Source organism: Pseudonaja textilis, chromosome 1 (assembly GCF_049901715.1).
Source record: "Pseudonaja textilis isolate UNSWEBS1 chromosome 1, rPseTex1.2, whole genome shotgun sequence".
In the NCBI taxonomy this organism is placed as follows: domain Eukaryota; kingdom Metazoa; phylum Chordata; class Lepidosauria; order Squamata; family Elapidae; genus Pseudonaja; species Pseudonaja textilis.
Window position 1 is genome coordinate 237,647,629 of NC_141990.1, and position 14,913 is coordinate 237,662,541.

Genomic DNA, 14,913 nt, shown 5'->3' on the forward strand with positions numbered 1-14,913 from the left:
AAAAACAGGTAAGGAATAGAGCCAGTTTTGGTGTAGTGGTTAAGCCACCGGACTAGAAAGTAGTAAGTGTGTCTGTCTTAGCTACAAAGCCATCTGGGTGATCTCACTCTCTCTCAACCCTAAGAAGGAGGCAATAGCAAGCCAATTCTTGTCAAGAAAAGTGCAGGTAGTCCAGGTAGTGGATTAGTCCAGGTAGTGGATTAATACCAGGTGTGGTACTAGTACTAGGTAGACCAGGGGTGTCCAACTCAAGGCCCATGGGCCAGATCCAGCCCCCAGGATGCTTAGATCTGACCCACAGGGCAGGCCTGGAAATAGCACAGGACCGCCCCGCAGTGGCTCTGCTATAAAAAAGGGGGTGTGGAGGGGCTGCCTGAGGGGGCTCCTCATGCCCTGTTCTGGCTGCCAGAGTGCTGAAGGAGTCCATTTGTGTCCCTCCTTTAAAAGGAGGGAAGGGCAAAACATTTTACCTTTCAGGCTTGCAGGATTCTGCTACTAGAGCCTGTGTCAATAATTTATAGTTCTAGTCTTCCTATGGAGTCAGTTTCTTGATCTGGTCTCTCTCTCATAGGGTGATCAACTAGATCAAGTATGTATTAAAAAAAACGATATAACAGAAAAGTACGCCTCCCTATTTTTATAAGTGTATAAAACCATGTGTTTGGAGGTGCAGTCCCGACTCCCGTGTTATGCCCACCATGGCCGTGCCCATCCCAGCCATGCCCCCACACACACACCCAGCCCTCCAAGGTCAAACACAACCCTGATGCGGCCCTCAGTGAAATCGAGTTTGACGCCCCTGCGGTAGACAATTTGTGTCACCAGGTGTCACATTTTGACTTGTTGTATGAGTTGTCTTATGCATCTGGAAGACACATCTGGAGACTGGGAAAAGATGAATGAATTAGTTTCAAGAAACACCATGAAAATTAAAGGCTGTTTATAAGCATTTCAATGCACAGGACGGGCTTTGTCAATTTTATTTTACTGCTCCAGATGAATCTCAAGGAACATCTGGTAGTTCCCCGGTGTTCCAGGATCTTTGTAAGATACGGTTCAGAGGTTATCTTTAAAACATGAGGCAACACAATGGAGAGATCCATTTTCCTTGTATGAACCTGGTCCCACTTCATTTAAGAAGTTCTCATCTGGGTCTGCTTTCGTTGGTCTTCCCACATGGTCAGAATTCATTAATAGCATTTTTCCTCCAAGCTCACAGCAGAATTTTATCCACACACCAATTCTTTCAAGAGAGAAAGAGACCAAAGTCCCATATACTTCCCGACTGAGCAAAAATACACAGACCTAGATCCTTCTTTCCCCTTGACTCAGTTGAATATTCTAGTAATAAGTATTGTATTCAATAGTATTCAATTATAACTAAATAATGCCCAAGGTTCCCATGAGCCAGAGGAAGTACTTCCCAAATTAAGCCAGAGTGTTACTCTTTAATTTGTAGTGCTTTTCATAGGCTAATACGATGAAAAGTTTTCATAACATTTTACATGTTCTAAGTTTAATTAGTTTAAAGTTAGTAAATAGTAATAAGCTTAGTTCATAACAAAATATAAATTTTCAGAACTTCATAGCAGTTTGGTCTAATGGTTAAGGTGCTGACCTAAAAACCAGGAGTTCTAGACATGAAAGGTTTAAGGCAGTGACTATAGGCCAGTCACTCTCTCTCTCTCAACCCAATCCACCTCACAGAGTTGTTGTGGGGAAAATAGGAGAGGAAAGGGGAATTATATATGCTTGCCTCGAGTTATTTATACAAAATAATAAAGGCTATAATGAAGGTTATACAGTAAATCAACAAATAATAGCATTTTTCCCAGATGTGGGATATTACTGTTTTTTAGTCTGTTTTTGTTCCTTTTCTTCTTTATAATTTTCTTTTATTTTCTGTGTCTTTCATTTAAAGACAACCCTTTTGTTATTGTCTGTGCTTTACTATTTCATTACATTCATTAATTTCCCAGATTTCCAAACTGCCTTTAAAGAGCAGCCTATATATATATATATATACACACACACATACATATGAGTATAATACACATTATTACATTATTTTTAAAAAGATGCACTAAAATTAAATGCTTATTTTGGACTGTGCTCTATGTTTTGAGCTCATAACTGGCCATGGAATTAAGAAAATCAGAGCTAGTCTAATTACATTCAAGATTTCTTTTAATCTCTGGATTATGTAAAGTTTCCACTCAAAATGTTTGCATTTGGTGCCTGAAGGATAAAAGGCTTTTTCTAGCATATTACTTCTCTTTATAGTTCTTGCAATATAAGAAAGTAGTGAACTCCGCATTATGAAAGAATCCAAGAAAAAAAAAAGGTTAGTCTTCCATTGTTTAAAAAGTTGTACTATTCTGTTACAGATTAAAATTTTAAAAGGAAGGGGTTCATAGTTTCACCTGTTTTCTTACATTTGGAAATAAGATGAACTGTCTGGCTGCCAGTGGTGGGATTCAGTTTTTTTTAACTACCGGTTCCATGGGCATGGCTTGGTGGGTGTGGCAGGGGAAGGATATTGTAAAATCTCCAGGCTTTGCTGGTTCTCCGAACTACACAAAATTTCCGCTACCAGTTCTCCAGAACTGGTCAGAACCTGCTGAATACCACCTCTGCTGCCTGCCCAATTGGATATCCTTTTTTCATATTTTGTCATCCTTATATCCCGCTGATCTGAGTATGCAAGTTGGATTTGTACAATAATGTTGCAAATCTCATTTGCATATAGAAGTTACTTATCAACTATTATTGATATAGAGACACTCACAAAGTGAGGGACAAGTGATACCCTGTGCAACATTATTTTTTTTGCAGGAAAGACATGAATTGTACAGTTTGCAAAAGTCCAATACAAATCGTACAGCTTGTATCATTGGTACAATGACTACACAACCCATATGACAACACCATATGACAACACGATGTCTATGCATTTATGCAAATTGTATCAGTCAACCACTCAAGCTTTACTCAGTTTTACTCTATTCTATTACCCCAATCATGACTGAATGTTCTGTATTTCTCAAGCTTACTCAAAACAAAGTGAGCTATTGAGGTGCCCTTGCCTTTTCAGCAGATTTTTTCCTTAAAGCTTTTTAAAAACTTTTGTAGCACAATTTTACCAAGTGTCTTTCCCTCTTATGAGTGGACAATGCCATTTCCAAATATGAGAAGTACATTCAGATGATTGGAAATACATATTGGCTGAGAATTCTAGGAACTGAGGTCCAATCTGTTTGTACGTACTTCTGTTAAGTCATTCACTTGGGGAAGACTTGGCTGAATGAAACTAAAGACCACTGAAGATTTCAGAATCAGCAGAAACTGCTGTCATTTGGAGGACAAAATTTGCTTTCTGCATTTCTATGGTCTATAAACATAGATGTGATTACATCATGCCTATAAGCCCCATTATCAACATGGGTATCTTTATCAGATCTTCTGCACAAAACTATAATAGGATCAATATGTATAAGTTCTCTTCTTGACCTAGGATAGGTGGATATTTGCCTATCTACCCACGTGACCCAAATGCCTGGCTGGGAAAACAGCCAGGTCTTCAATGCTCTGCAAAAGTCTAACATTGTTATGCAAGAGACAACATATGAATTGCTAATAGTTTCCCTGATTGTACCAGCATTTAATTGGAATTTGCAATAGATAGTGACCTTCCAGATGTTGCTGAATGGCAAAAACTAGGAGCCCCATAAGCCATGGAGGAAGGATGGTGGGGGTTGAAATCCAATATAATTTAGAGAGTTGCAGACTGCAATATAACAAGTCATCATGGATTAGTTTCTGTCTTGAGGAAAAAAGCGATGTTCTCTGTTTGCTTCTCAAACTAGCATAGTACTATACTTCAACAGGAAAAAAAAAGAGATTATATCCAGTGCATTTATGACTCAATCCAGACTTCACGCTGTAAAATTAAACTATACACATTTGTTTTCTTCAGGTTCTTAATCTAATGTGAATGGAAATATTGATTCATTTAGAGGAAAATTATTTTCTAGCAATAATAATGACTAGTTAGAGTTCCACACTTTTAGTCACCATGACCGCATATTTACTCATAAAGAATTTCCATGTAGGCTTTCAACGACTATTCCAAATTTTGGAATTTCAGCTGAGATCATCAGACAAGACAATTAGTAGAGTATGATACACATTCTGAGCATTTTTAAAAATTCTTCAAGGAAAAACAAAGAAATTGGAATTATCAACATAAATTACATTTAATAAATTACTACAATGAATCATACAATATGACATGAATTTATTGTGTTTGAATACCTAATAATTCCACGATTGCATTCAAGTGATTATTTTGATTACCTTTTTTATTTGTATTGTTTTATTAATTATGAAGATATATCTAAAATTTATTACAAATTATTAATTAATGGAAAGAAAAATAAAAACCCAGATATTTCTACTCCTTTTGTTTTTTTATCCCCTTCCAGATCAGGTGATATATCCCCAACAACCTACAGTAATTTCTAGACTAGTAAATGAGTGCATCTTCATAATATTATTCAGCCATTGTTAGAATGACATAAATCATATTCTTATTATTGTCATGTTGACATATTGATGGGTGGATGAGTCTAGAAGATACTAGAGGTTATCAGTATAAAAATGCCTAATGCTGCATGAATGCATACTTTAAGTTGTTGTTTCTGGAATCCTACTCATAAAGAGGATGGCTGGCCAGAGAATTCCACAACTTCTGGTTTCAGGGCAAGCTAGAAATACAGAAAGTCATTTGATTCTATGAATTCCTAACTTCCTCCCGTCCTACTGACAGAGAAGGCTTTCTTTTACATGCTTCCTGCATAAAGAGTTGTGTGGCATGTAGCAGAAAATCTTTTTTTTTAGACAAACTTTATTGATTATACAACTAAAATATCAAACAAACACATACAGAACACACAGAAAAAAAGGAAAAGGAAAAATGAAAATGATTAAAAACTAGCAATTCTATTCTAAAATCTTCAAGGCTAGATCTTTTCCTCTCAAGATGAAATTCTGTCTCCATATCCATTGAGGGAGATCCAAACTAAAAGGAGAACCTCCTTTGGACCCAAATATTTAAGTAATTTTTGTTGGGGGAAAGACTGACCTGGAAGATAATACTAATTTTATGGAATCACCACTGGCAGCAACATAGTGATATAATCCACCTCCCACCACAGGTTAGAGTTTTGCAGTTTGGGTATCACAACAAGGACCAGCTTCAGCAATTCTTTTGGTCTTCTGGCAACTGTTCTTCATCTTCTATGATGTTACATGACTGAGCCTCTTTCTGGGATACTGTGGGAACAAAATGTCAGCTATTCAACACGTAGTGAAAAATATTTGCCATATTTTTCTGGACAGGGCGGGTTGTGAAGAAAAAGAAATATCTCAGGAATGTTCTTGGGGAAATGCTATATAAAAATTTATCTTTGCCAGCAGTGCATTTGTACAACTGGAGTGTCAGGTGATTTCTTTAGAGTGAGGTCTTTATTTTCCCTCCCTTCTTTCTGATTCCACTAACATTTACCTGAAAATGCAGTTAAGCTGGAAATCTTTTTCCAAAATGTTTTGATTCTTCGGTGTTTATGATCCATTCTCTATCGGTCTTCCCTCTCTCTTGCCAGTGAACTATCAATTCCTCCTTAGAGGCACTTGAATAAGGTGACCAACTTTTTTACAATGAGAAGGAGGACACAAATAAATTGAAGAAAAAAACAAAGCCGCTTGCGCACAGAGCAGTCTTGTGCATGGCACACTCTGTCAAAACAATTCTCCTGTGTGGAGCGCATGCATCTTATAATCGCATCTTGCTGCACTGTACCGAGCCTTGACGAATCGTCATGTCAAATACAAATATGTCACATCACACACAATGGAGCAGATCGGCATCGATCAAATATGGAGATTTACAGATTAGTCTTCAAATATCAAAAAGGAGGACATGTAGGAGGACGCTTTTCAAGAGAGGACAGAACTTACAAAAGAAGGACTGTCCTCCCTAAAGGAGGACGGTTGGTCACCTTATACTTAAATAAAGTGAAACATTGGTTACAAGGTAAGGTCATCTTGTTCCAAAGGTACTTTTCAAAAGGCAACTGGACTTACTCTGTTTTTTTTCCTTGAAGATGTTTTGCTTCTCATCCAAGAAGCTTCTTCAGTTCTTTCCTTTCTTAGAACTGAAGAAGCTTCTTGGATGAGAAGCAAAACATCTTCAAGGAAAAATAAAGAAAGCTCAGTTGAAAAAGTACCTTTGGAACAACTATGGCCTGGATGACTGGGAAACTCCAGAGACCATAAATCATCTTAATTACCTAAGCTATGACAGACAGGGTTCTAGAGGCAAGGCAGGCAATTTAGCATTGCAGATTAAAGTGCTCGTCTCCCAATCTTTCATCCCTTGCATTATTCTATAGGTTGATGGAAACTGAGAGCTCAGTTTACTAGAAACAATGTTCCTACACTGCAACTTAAAGCTGATTGTTTTTTAAGAAAAAAAAGTAAGGGAAAGGAAAGCTTTACAGTACTTTGAGCTGGAGATGGGAAAGCAAAGGGAACATGCTTCATCCAGCCTGAGTAGACATCAAAAGATGCTCAGTTAGTTTCTAGAATACTCATGAACTTAATGGGCCAGCATTGGATCAATTTCAGTATTATGAAACAGTGGCAACAGTTGAGCATCAGAGAGTATACAGAAGAAAATGGCTGTCCAGGACAGGGATCATCCACTGGAAGAAAAGTGGTCTGCCAGGTAGCACAGCTAATCAGAGCTATGGCAGCTATTTGAACAGAATAAAGTAGAATGGGGTGAAGAGCTGGAGACCAACTGTTCTGGAAGATTCTCTGGTGAAAAGACAACAATTGTGAATTGAAGCTGTAAACCAGAACAGGGGCTGGACGTGGGAAGAAGATTTCACATCATCTGTTCCTGCACCCAGGAAGTGATGAGAAATCCATAGTGGTAATGACCAACCAGAAAATGCAGAGCTGAATGCATTTCTTTGTGTTTTCCTATTGGTCAGTTGGAAGACAGATGGATTGACAATATGCATATTCCCAGACCGTTTGAGTGACTGAAGTCACAATTGTCACAAGTCTACCTCAGATCATTTTGTGATGGATTAGAGATTGTAAACACTGTTAAATAGAGGTGGCCACATATTTGATATTTGATTCCTTTGAGATTTGGAAGTATATTTTGCCCCAACAATGTGTGGGAAAATTATTGATGAAATGTATGTATGAAAATCATCTGATAAATATCTGCAATTCTGTTTTCCTTCCAAAGTGTATGCATTCTGCCTTCAGCAAAGCACAAACTGGACAGCCTTATGACTTCCCAAGTCATCCCTTCTGCAAATCATTCCCAAAAAATCACTTTATCATCAGCAATTGTAGATCAAATATGCATTTAGCAAGTTGTTCGTTCTTTGTGACCCAGGAGCTGACAAAGCCATGCATTGCTCAACTCAATCCATTCCATAATTGAGTACCGAGAATGCCATCCACCCAGATCTCTCTTTTTTAAAATTGAGGTGTGCCAGCCACTGAGTATGTTACCACTTCCCTAGAAAGTCAACAGTAGCTAATGAAATAACAAATTACCCTTCCTTCAAAGAGAGAAAAGTAGATATGTTTTTAGCTCATACAGACCCAAATATGTGCACTCTTTGCATTATTCATATAAATTTGACTTCTGGCTTGCAGAATAGTCTTGTGGATAGCAGAATAGACTTTCAATATGCCAGCAAAAATTGGTTGCAAGGACAAATTGGTTTTTGAATCTATTAGCACAAGCACACATTCGAAGTGCTATCATCTCTCCATGGATCAAATCAGATTAGCTGATGGAGTGTTTACCCACTGTTCCAACTGAGTTGATTGAAATGGAGTTGAGGCTGGGACATGGCCATGAGACAATTATGTCCAAAAACATAGGATACACCTACAGGAATATGAGTGCTGAAATAGGAAGGAGGGAAAAGGCCTTTTCTTGTAAGGGTGGCAAGAATCATTTGGAAGTCTGAAATGGATCTGGTCTGGTTTGCTTTCAGATTCTTGGAACTGAATGTTTGGAACATGTTTAATGGCAAAGGTGAAGAAAATATATGGTGTGATAAGATATTTATTGGGGGAGGGAATTCCTGACATACTGACATTCTTTTGAAAATGCAAAAAAATCTGCCAATCAATTATTTGGGGAAAATGGGAGTTTGAAACTATAGCACTACTCTGCCTCTTAAGCAGAGTGATTTCTACTTTTTTGAAAGGCTAAACATGCACTGTCCTGTTTATTATATATCTCAGAAAAATGGATCACATGTATAATACACTTTATATGTGGAATTCTTCGTGTAGATAGTAGTGCTGGAACTGGCCAATTGTTTTCAGATTAATTATGAGAATACATAACACATACTTAAAGGTTTGCAAGTAGTAACATAGTATTGCTAGATAATATACTATCTAAGTTGCAAAGAATACAAAAGTACTATGAATAAAAGCACATAAATATATATAAAAGAGACCCTTCAAAAATGTGATGAGCCATCACCAATCAATCATCTTAGAAAAGATGGCTGCAACTATTTTTTTTTTTTTATATAAAGAGCAAAAGATCATCCTCCCCCAAAATTAAAGAAGATAAATTGTAGTTAAAAATGTTTTTTTTTTTAAAAAAAAGTATAGAAATGCAGGACATATATTATCATAAATAATACTCAGAAATATCTACTTATCTGTTTATTTTAAAAGAACTAATATTTTTCAACATTACAACTAAAAAAGGAACCTTTGTTCCTTAAGCATATTTTTTTTGTAAAGCTTACAAACAGTCCCATGCTCATTTTTCCTTTGATGCATCTTTGAGAAGCTGAGTCCAGTCCTCTGGTAGTGTATTTGCATATATGCATGCACGCAAGATCACACATGTGCCATGACATTACTCTGACTCCTGTCCTGGTCACACCTCCAGCCATTTCCCATGGCCAACAGTGAAGAAGCCCTTGTCACTGCTACATCGCTTTGGAGGTGGAATTCTTTCAAGTGGCCTCTGCTGATTCTGACCACTACACTGTGGAAGCTCTGCATGAATGGAGGCCTGCTTGATCCCAACTCTTGTGGAATGGTGTTTACTGTCTCAGGACAGCTGGTTCCTCCGGCATGCAAGACCTCTGGGTGTGCTCTGACAGCTTTCAGCCAGCTCTTTCCTGACTGGCAGAGCAGTCGTCATGCCTGCGATGCAGCTGTCTTGGAGATGAAGAAGCTACTTTGGGGGTGCCAGCCAGTCTGATGGCTTTGCAATAAGAGACTGCCTGGATCTGCAGTGGGCTTTTGGGAGAGGAGAACTTGTGTTGTTCTTGATGTTGTAAGCAAAGAAAGGCTCTCTGGAGCTTGTGGCTGTCATGGCTCTGAATGAAGCAGAGTCCTTCCATTCAACCATGTCTTGGTAAATAATAGCTGATGTTGTGATAGGTTCAAAGGATGACTGCCACAAATAGGAACCAAAGGCAGTTCTGGTTTGCAATATCTTCTTCCAAACATCTCATTTTGACAACGAGAAAGAACAAGTGTATGTTGCAAAAGTGGGTGTCGTTGGGTTTCTCTGATCCCTTGGCAAACTGTACCTTAGCCATATCTGAAATGGCATCACACCTGAACTAGGATTTCGATGCGTGCAAACAATTTTCATAGTGGTTCGATATGTAATAGAATATATGTGATGTATGAGTAGATTTAAACTGAAATTGTTCCACTTTCTACAATTCTAAAATTATCCAAAAATATCATAATCTGAATATTTAAAAGCAAAATGTGACTCTTCCATTTTGAAATATAACTTTTTCAAGGAATAAAGCATATAATTATGTTAATTTAATTTTGAGTCTTCCTTTCCACCAATGATTGCTGCTCAAAGTACTCCAGGCAGCTGAAAATCATAATTGCAATAATTTAAAAAATTAGAACGTATAATTAAACAGGGCTAAACTTTATTATACAAACATATTGGAGGTGAATAGCACTAATCAATTCAACAGTACCTCTTATGCTTTCATTCACTTAACAAGGTACAAGATTTCCTTGCTAGGGGAGACAATAGAGACTATAAGCCATATGACATTCTTTAGCAGGAGTTCTAGCTAGAAAAAAGGTTCTCTTCTTTAACATGTCACTAAAGATATATTTAACAGTGGTGGAATCAAGAGAAGACCCTCCTTCCCTCTCTCCCTCCCTTCCTTTCTCCCTTCCTTCCTCCCTCCCATCCATCTACATTTTGCCATAATTTCACGGAATGGAAGAGTTCAAACAATATTTTTCATTTTTTTCCATCAATTCTTGCCACCAAAAAAATCTGTTAAGGAAGCAAATATGGAGTAGTTGTTCAAAGTCTAGAAGCTTCAGTATGGAAGCATCTTATATATCAATAGTTTTCTCTACTGTACTGTGTGCCATCAATTATACTGCAATTCAATTACTTCATCATGCAAGCTTATATATAACTTTGTTACATTTTTATTATTAGAGTTATAACTTGCTTTTTTGATTTTGTAACATCAAGTCTATTATTCTACATGTTCTCTTACCTGAATATACATCACATGAAACATAATGGGTGTAGTTTTGAATAGATATGCATACCACTGAATCTCCTTGAGATATGTTGCCTATTTATACTTAGAGCGGACAGCCCACAACCTGTTAGAAGTCAAGGTCCTCTTCGAATATGATGGATGAACATCATCACCATCACTTAGAATATTCTGTGCTATTTGCCAGTGATTGCATTCCTAACATCTCATTATCATGACAGCCTTAGCGCACATGGTGGCACAGAAGATTAATGACATGTATGTGCTGAACCACTCAGGTGGTTTGAGTTCAGCTTCTCAGGATAGGATGAGTTCCTGTCTCTTGTCTCTTGCTCCTGCCTGTTTAACAGTTCTAAAGCATTGTGAGTAGATAGATACTGTGATGATGGTGATGGGAAACTGCTGGCTGTATTCTGCATGGGGAACTTGAAGCAGCACTGGATCTGCCTGGATACAATCAGTAGAGGAAGGTCCTGGATGAGCCAACTTCCTCTGAAAACACTGCAGGTTAGTTGATGTAAAGGTAGTTTGCCCTTGTGGTGTGCCGCATGCAACAAATGGACTAGCAACTGTCAGTTGTCAGGACTTCTGCTGTCTGTATAACATTATAGCCTCACTGGCCTTGATGATATATATACTAAATAAAAAAATGATAGCCTTCCCCAATCCATAGGGACTTAAAAACTCCCAGAATACCTTGTGTTTGGCCTTGCTTTAATGCAACACATCTGGAAGGTGGTATTCTCAGAAGATCTTGAGAGCAGAGAGTATCTGGAGATTTCAGTGCAACTTGTTGTGGGATGAAGGACATATTTAATTATTGGCCTAGTTTTAAAGTGCTGATCTAGAAACCAGAAGGCTGTGAGTTGTAGTCCCACCTTAAGCTTAAAAGCCAGCTGGGTGATTTTGCGCCAGTCACTTTCTCTCAGCCCAACTCACCTCACAAAAGTTGTTGTTGTTGGGAAAATAGGAGGAAGAATATTAGGTATGTTTGCTGCCTTAAGTTACTTATAAATTAACAAAGGTGGGATAAAAACCAAACCAATCAATATATATATAAGAGCCACGGTGGCGCAGTGGTTAGAATGCAGTACTGTAGGCTACTTCTGCTGACTGCCACTTGCCAGCAATTTGGCAGTTCGATTCTGACTGGCTCAAGGTTGACTCAGCCTTCCATCCTTCCGAGGTCAGTAAAATGAGGACCCAGATTGTGAGGGCAATATGCTGATGCAATAAACAGCTTAGAGAGGGCTGTAAAGCACTGTGAAGTGGTCTATAAGTCTAAGCACTATAACTACATGGAGTAAAAAAGAAAAAGAGTGGGCTACTGATTTAGAAAGCTACTGATTTAGAGTATCAAGTGCACAGTTACATGAAGTTTTTCCCTGATGGGATAGTTATTTCCTAGGGCGATAGCATAGAGACCTTACTGTCCTAGACTGTGAAATATTACACTTACTGGGCAATCCCTTTGGTGAGCTTTACATGGTTCTAGCATCCAATCTAAAACAAAGACTCCTTTTCTGAATAACAGGAAGGAAATTGTTGTCTTGCCTCCAAGGATCAAGTGTGTCTGCCTTCTTTCGCTAAGGATATTTACTTTTGCTAAAGCCCTTGGCATTCGGGCAGCCTTAACAGCTGGTTCTAGTAATGTGCTTTAATTGAACATGTTTACTGTCTTTTTCTCCCCTCTACTGAAACAATGAGCTTTGCATTCAGAGGGGAACAGGAGAATGAACACTTAAGAGTACGGACTAACAAGAGCAACATGTCCATGGTTTAAACAAGAAGCCAGTTGGTTGGGCATTTGAGATCATATTCACAGAACATTAGCTCCATACGGAGGGCCTGGCTTCAATCCACAGCTCTTTGCCAGGTGGCATAGAAATTAATCTATGCTTTACTCAAGGTATTAGTTGTGGTATTTTTAAAGGCTTGCATAGCAGGGAGGCAAGCATGAAGCAATGCCTATTTGTTCTACTTTATGGCATCATGGCATTGTGTCTGAGGGTGCTTCTTTTCTTTTAAAAAGCTTGTGTTCTACCAACTCTACAGCATCCTGCAGCCTCTGGAGATATTTTCTCTTCTGTAACTCTGTCCTTTACAAATAGAAGAAGAAGGGGTTAATTGAAAGAATGGACAATAAATAGCCCCTTTCAAATCCAACCAGTTCCAATCCCTGTTTTCCCAGACATCAGTTTCCAAATAAATCAGAGGAAAAAAGTATATCTGGCCAATATATAAGTGACTCCAGCAAAAGCCAATACGATATAGATTTAGTTATAGGTAGTCCTCGTCTTACACTTCATTTAATGACTGCTTCAAGTTACAACAGCAGTGAAAAAAGTGACTTATGACCATTTTTCATACTTACAACTGTTGCAGCATCCCCATGGTAGCGTGATCAAAATTCAGATGTTTGGCAACTGACTCATATTTATGACAGTTGCATGTGTATATGTGATCCCGGGGGACATGTGATCACCTTTCCTGACCTTCTGACAAGCAAAGTCAATGGGGAAGCCATTTTCACTTAACAACCGTCCTACTGACTTAACAACTGCAGTGATTCACTTAACAACTGCGGCAAGAAAGATCATAAAATGGGGACAACTCGCTTAACAACTGTCTCAACATAAATTTTGGGCTCAATTGTGATCACAAGTCAAGGACTACCTATATACACTAAATGTTATTTATTACTACACATAATTACATACAAGCACACACTCTATTTCATGGGGAGCTCAAGGTGGCGTACACATGCACACACTTTATTATACACTTACCATGTAATTTTGTGAGGTAATTTCTACTGAAAGGCTAGCCTAAGTCAGAGGAAGGGGCTTGAATTCGTGTTCCAAATCCCTGGCGTAAAATCTCAAACCACGCTGACTGAATTAAGCAGGACTTTCGTTTTGTTCTTTGTTACGCGGGGCTGAGTACATCCTATAGTCCCCAGTCTAGAGAAGCTATGCAAACGTGGAACTCTGCTTTTGCATTTGGGCTACATACTTTGCCTCAGACTAGATCAAGCAATTCGCACATGCGTGTACTGGCAGATCAATTCTTGAAGCTCTATGTCTAAACTTCGGTCCATATATAGCTTGTCTGATTTCTTGTTCAGCACAGTCTCATAAGGTGTCATCTAATTCTCATATTTCTTTAATTTTGGAATGGCAACAAGCCAACTGTGTTGCTTTCTTTGATATTCTAGGGGACCTTTCTTCTATCAGCTCTTGCTTGTAATAAGAGATGCTGTTTAATTTGTGCCATAGATCCACAGAGAGCTAAAACCCAAATAGTCATTAGCTTAACTTAAAAGCATTGTCTCTGTCAATTCCATATCCCACCATGAATATCACGAATGCCATGCACTATAGACTCCTTTAAAAAAATATTTTTTATTAAATTTCCTTATTAAAGAAGTTTTCCATAGATTTAAAAACTGTTAAACTTTTGACTTAAAGTGGAATAAAAAAAAAGTAATAAGAAATGACATTTTTCTTTATTGTTGAAATTAAGAAATTGTTTCTTTCTTATAAAATGCTTCCTGAAGCCATAAAGGGATATTCATCTCAGTTTGGGTTTATACCTGGTCCATATTTTGAATATGGCATTTCATATATAATGATTCTTAAAATCATGATATTAATCTTAGCTTCATCATGATCATAGAAAACAATACCACCTGAACCTCAAATTATGCTATTCTAATTCTTTTTGTAGATTTTTAAACTAAAGTTTATTATACGATAAAGTACAAATACAAACTGAAAAAGAGAAAGAAAAGAAGTTCAGGAAGAAGTGAAAAAGAAAGAAAAAAGTAGTGACTTCCAACTTTTTTAGTGCAGTAGAATACAAAAATAAAGTTACAGCCTTTTGTTGTAAGCCATTTCTATAACAAAGTCATTCTAATTGTTGAAACCTAAAATTAAAGTTTCAGTTTTTTTCAATTTCAAGCATAAAATCCAGAAGTGGTTTCCAGATGGAAACAAAGCTAGATAAATTCTTCTCTGTAATTAGTTTTGCCATCTCTGCAAACTCCATCATCTTTGCCATCTATTCTTTCATTATGCGAATTAATGTATCCTTCCACCACACATTTCTACTTTTAAAACACTTTATTTGTCTGTTTATTTATTGCATTAGATATGTATACAGTCCATTTCACTTCTAATGATATTGGGCTTGTTTTAGTTTGGTATTGAATTGTTTTATCAAGTTTATATTATGAATGTGTTTACTAATATTGCATTAATATGTTCTGTAAATTATATAATGCCTT

The 14,913-nt window shown here is 37.6% G+C and overlaps 1 long non-coding RNA gene across 1 annotated transcript; it reads right to left on the minus strand.

The window, feature by feature from the left end:
- Positions 1-8,335: 8,335 nt before the first annotated feature.
- LOC148128113 (uncharacterized) lies at positions 8,336-13,614 on the minus strand. Its single transcript, XR_015740891.1, has 2 exons — positions 13,415-13,614; positions 8,336-12,724 (listed from the first exon to the last, which is right to left on the minus strand). It is a non-coding gene; the product is annotated as an uncharacterized LOC148128113 (long non-coding RNA).
- Between the last annotated feature and the right edge of the window lie 1,299 nt (positions 13,615-14,913).